This window comes from Pinus tabuliformis, chromosome 3_1, assembly GCF_031772625.1.
Source record: "Pinus tabuliformis cultivar Carrire ecotype Pingquan chromosome 3_1, CPIR1, whole genome shotgun sequence".
Classification (NCBI taxonomy): Eukaryota; Viridiplantae; Streptophyta; class Pinopsida; order Pinales; family Pinaceae; genus Pinus; species Pinus tabuliformis.
The window spans coordinates 154,902,362-154,908,419 of NC_142301.1; positions in this window are offsets into that span (position 1 = coordinate 154,902,362).

Consider the following 6,058-nt stretch of genomic DNA (forward strand, 5'->3'; position numbering starts at 1 on the left):
TGCAAATGCGGATGAAACAATCTTGCTAATGCAAGAACTTCCGTATGGTAACCTAGAAGCTCTATTTCGTTATACCTGGGGGCATGCAAACCTTTTTGCATGCAAGTGAAAAGCGACCATTTATTTTCTTAGTTTGTAGGCTCTTAACCCTTTAAACTTGTAGGTTGGTCGTTCCTAGCTTGCATAACAAAAGGCTTCGGAGCAAAGTTTCGAATGGGGCAAGCTCCCTAAAAAATGAACCTATCGATGAGACATCCTTATTATACGACTAACACGAGCAGTTTTACGCGAAGTTCAAGCTCGCTAAAAAATAAACCTAGCAATGAGCATATGTTCCTCTAGAGTTCAAGCTCATTAAAAAATGAACCCACCTTCAGTAAATAACCATTGTGATCGCATAATTATCAGCTTTTGAACCTTGGTTGTGTTCTTACCATCACCTCCACTCTTTTTTAGCCGATCATATGCCTCCATTTGATTGTTTACGCCTTTTGAGGAACATTTGCGACGAGTGATTCTATTAGCCACCTTCTTTACACTGCTGTGATTGAAAAGTTCCAAACCTTACTTGGAACCAGCTGCTACCCGAAAACATCACTCGTTCCTCAAAAAACGAGTCTCCTTTAAGCTCTTTTCATCTGACTCGTAAAATGTGAAAATATTGCCAAGCAATTGGCCTCTCCAGCTCGTTAAAGTCATTGGAAGTGCCATCCCCCCTCTATATTTTAATATTTTTGGACCTGAGGGATCATTACACAAAAAGATCGAGCATTTGTCTTGTTTGGCTCGTTAAAACTATCGAAAAGTCATCCCTTTCGTATTATTTTATACTTTTTCAGACTTAAGGGATTATATTACGAAAAAGGATTACTGGAGTTGCCTTTATGTCTCTTTTTAGACTCTCTAAAATTGAAAAGGACCAAGTTATCTTTGTCGTTAAACTCGTTAAAACAATATCGAGAAACTTATCCATGCAGACAAGAGCGAGTTTCATTGTCGCTAGGCTCGCTAAAACATAGCGACATGTTTGCACGAAGGGAAAATTATAGAACAAGCATATGTTATCCTCCTCAAGCTTGAAAAAAATAAAGAGGTACTGGTCAGCAATGACTAGGGAAAAAATTGGGAAGAAAACTTGAAGAACTTTATTGGTAGCAGGTCGCTCTTGAACATGACACTTTCACTCCATCACCATGATTGAGTCAGGTTGGGTTATTCCATTCACTGTTCATATCACCATTGGTCCTCTGTACCATCCATTTTTGCGGTTAATGCTACCAATCCATTTCAGTGTTGTCGATATGTTCAAGAGAAGTCGCTTAGAGAATTCACCAACCCAGCGTACATCTCATCCGCTGCAATACCTTCACGCTTCATTCTTTCATGACCGCCACCCTGAACCTTGTATCATTAGATCGTTTTCACCTCCACAAAATCATTTGCTCCGTTTCGTGTCATAGATGTGGGATTTATCAAGGCCCTCCTACGATGGGTCACTTCTTGTCGACATCAACTCATTATCCAAGAAGTTGACTTAGGAACAACCCTTTTAGTACTTTGAAGCCTGCATGCCTCAATGACAAGTTTCTCACTTCCGGCGACAGGTTTACATCAATGGCCTTCGACTGGAAGATTTTACGTGGTGTTCGACATCGACTCATGTATTCACACCACGTGAATTGTACTGCAGTACCTTGAGGGTCATCATCATTATCGGTGATTCCTCTCGCGCCTGTTAACAGATTACATCATTGGCTTGTAATCAGGCGATGTCTTTCCATGTTTGATATCAGAACATCCTTTCACATGGATCGAATTGTACTTCGAGCTAATATTGAACGAGTTTGAAGACCCCGGATCTAGTTTCATCCATTCGGGCTGCGATATATTCAGGAAAATAAAGACTTCAAATGTACATCATAGCTGCACAGATAATAATCCAAGCTAAGGGATGATGGCTCTACCAGAATCATCATTCTGCCACACAGGCAGTTTTCTGTCCTATGTACATGAAAATGAATTTATAAAACTGAGCATGGGAATGCCCGCCTCAGCTAGATCATGAAAATATTATGAACATAATGTATTGTATTGTATCTTATTACAGGTCACCTTCCAGTTCGAAAAACCTTGGATCCTCATGATAAAGCATTTCACTCGACATCAAAAGATTTACGATCTCATGCTTTAGGGGGCAACTGTTATAGACATATTTGGGCATTGCAACCCCAATATCATATGTCCATAAAACAAGGGCTTCTAAGCCCCTAAAAGTGTTGTTTCATACCCTAAAGGAACAAGGTCAATTTATTACATCATCTCCCAGAAGTTCTCCCTAAAAAACTACTCAGAACTGGTCAAAAATGGATCATACAAACTGCTCAGTGCTAAGGGTGTGATGCATCTCTCCTGCTACATGCAAAAAGTGTGATGCATACTAAAAATCCCTTCTGTAGGGTGTGATGAGCAAGAGCAGACAAATGACAGACGCAGTTGGCTAGGTGGAAACCCAGAGAATCTTCTAGAAACTGCCCATTTGACACTTGCCTCTCTAAATTCGCCCAGGGATGAGTAAGAGATCATGAAATCTCCAAGTGGAACCAAGAACTATCAGAGAAATGACACTAATCAAAATCCCAGAAGCTGACTCACCCACCTGCAAATATCTATATATGGATCCCTCATCCTAGAGATCCAAAGGCTGGAATTTTGTATTTTGTAAGGAAGTGCTGTTGGTTTCTCTGTGAAACATCATAGTGTTGGGTGATCTAGCTTTTCATGAGGTGAAGAGGGCTTTCATGCTGGGAGTATGGCACTAGATCAGACAGCTTGGTTGTAATCATCTCTCCTACTACTTCTATCAATAAAGTTATTTGAGTTTTCCTCCATATTCTTGTATATTTCTGAATCTTGTATTGATATATGCATTTGTATGGTTAATATACATCTGAGCTTATATTGTTTATGGTTATAGATCTCTATGCTTTGATGGTATTATGCTGCTTTGACTCCACAGGTGTTCTTTGAAGCGGGACAAGTAAGGAAGGAGTGGCAAAGCTCTATCAAAGGAGGGAGGAAACAAGCAAGGAGCCAAGCGAAAGACTGAGGTTTGTATTCTCTGCTTCTCTCTCATCTATCTCTCATAAAGGAAAACACAAGTAACTTTAGTTTGTTTGTTTATAAGATAGCTATCCGTCTTAGTGGGACTAGCAGCTCTAAATGGACACTAGTTTTCCCGATAACAGCAGGATCTATGTAATATGGTAGGAAGGCCCTCTCATATACTCTGATTGCGATATCCTAGGTGGGCCCAATCCTACGGATTTACAATCAAGGGTGTTAAGGGGAGATAACAAAAGTGATCGCTATAATCCATGGATATGCGGGATTCTATGCAACGAAGGAAATAATCCCCAGAAGGGATTCCAATGACCCTAGCACCCGAGGACTAAGCCACAGGTCACAACCCTCGGTCCTATGATGTAGAAACACTGAAAGGGGCTAAACCAAAGGGGGCTAAGGGGCATCAGAGCTCATTGTTTCGTAATGTTTTAAAAGTAAAATCCCCGATACCGCGAGGCTCTGAGAGTATGGTACAGAACTTTAAAGGCGGATGGGTCGACAATTGAGACTTTGAATAGAAGTATGGGGTAGTGGCAGAGCGATATGGGCTAATCCTGTAGAAGCCCCTGCAACAAGAAACCAAGGACTACACGGGCCATTGAAATGAATTCGACTGCTTCGCCGCACGACTTCAGACAGTAAATGGAGGCATGGGGCTCCACCCCGATACACAACAAAGGACTGTTGGGACATGCTCCATTTCTACTCCACGACAGGCACTCATAGTCAACCCACTCCCAACTCCGGAGAACGAGCTATTCATGTAGTTAAGGCGAAAGTGACAGGAACCGGCCGAGCAGCAGGAGAAGCGCATCATGGCAGAGACGTGGCCTGATCAAGGGATTTCATAGGGACAACAGAGGGATATTTCCGCCCCTCATCATTCAATTTTTATTTTTATTTTATTCTGCAATTGTTGTATTTCAAGAAAGGAATCAGATCCTTTGCAATCTTTTGGACAACAAGACATCGCTCGCCGAGACAGCTAGTCTAGCAGACAGCTGGATACTCTGGTGAAGATATTTTTGTAACTGTAACCCAAGCTCCCTCTCTTCTTATAAATAGGGGTAAGAAACACTTACATGAGGTTCCAGAATTCTGCACCCGAGGGTCTGAATTCTGCGATTCCACTTTTGGTTCTACTTGTCTGTTCATGGGGGACTTGAGTGATATCTGGCTTAATGTAATGGACTGGTATGTTGGAATCATATTGGATTAATGAAACTCTTTGGTGATTCCAATAAGAGCGATGTGAAATATGTTTTCCCCTTTGTAAATCTCATTTATGTTTTTCTTTCTACCGAAATTGTGTAATGAAGCTGCCGATCTCATGCTTTCATGGCCATATATTTTGCTGCTAAATAGAGAACAATACCATGTATATTACAGATTTACTTGTGTTATTCAATAGCCTATAGTACTTGTAGTAATTACAGATTTACTTGTGTTATTAGATTAACCTGCAATACCTGTATGAGCACAGATTTACTCACACTGTTTGGTGATAGAGGTACCCATGATGTATATGCATGAAACCTTAATTTGTGCTCCACTATTTCCTCTCTTTCATCTCCTCCCTCTTCCATATTCCTATCAGAAAATCGTTTCTTAGGATTATGTGTTTTTACAACCCTATGCATCAAATTCTCTCCTTCCTTTCCTCCTCTTCACTTTACTACAACTTCAATATAAAGTTGCATGTTGTTGTGTGTTGACCACCAGAACTAGACATTTCTCTTTGAGGTTGGTCCGATTTACCCCCTGAGCATTTGGATCCATGTATCAACTTGAGTTTACCTGGATGACAAACTATTGAACCAAGCCCCCTTTATTCCCTTTTAATTACGTGACAATTGGAGTGTTGCTGAAACCCCCTCACAAATAATCTTCCATGCACTCCTCTCTTTAAGATGTCCTAGGCATTGGTCTACAATCAACCCAAAGGCTTTCTCTAGGAAGCTTTCTATGTCTCCCAAAGCACTTGTGCTCTGGGTGCCATTAAAAGCGACAACATCTTTCTGGCATCGTTGCCGGGGAACGGATTAGAATATTTTTCCCTGGGTACAATTTTTTTTTTTACATTCCCTTTGTTAGGTGAGCAAGGGAAGTGTGGGTTGAAGATCTCTCATCTTGGCGACTCCACTGTTTCAATTTTATGGTAAACATCCTGGAAACTCCATTGTCCATATCTCTATTTGATCATCCTGGCTTTCAGTCTGCCTCATACTCACTCTGATGCTAGAGCAGTTGAAAATTTTCCCTACCTTTGAATCTGCAATCACTGATCTAGGGAGGTTTTTGAGATGGCCATTCCTGCATTCTTGGCCAACCAATTTGCACCACTAGATTTTTGTTCTATTGCTGGTTATCCAAATCAGGTCCCTTCGTTTCATGAATGGACTACCTATTTTCCTAGATTTAGTGGGAACACAGAGAGAAGGCTTGACCAACACGTCAAATATTTTCATGAATGCATGGAATAATAGGGTATTTTTCTTGAAGATGTACAAATGAAAATTTTCAAGTATTCTTTAGACGAGGATGTTATAGTTTGGTACAAAACAATACCTCGTGGAAGCATATCCCCCTTAAAGAGTTTTCATATAGCGTTTAACCACTATTGCAAAAGACTATATCCACCGAATGCTCTGTTTGAACATTGTAGTGCACACTTTAATTGTGAAGACACTCCCGAGGTTGATGACCCTGTTGAAGATGTTTGTGGAGCTCCACTCCAAGAAAACATCTAGTCGCATCGAGAAGCATCAACCAATGAGCAAGAAAGAGAAGAAGGAAATGTCATCGAGCTACAAATAAACCCTTAGAGGTCTTATTCAGCCAAATTTAATGTTTCTCCTTCCTATGATGTATATGAATCTGATGAAGAGTCAAGTGATGCAGAGCCACAACAATCCTAGTCATGGGAAGCTGCACA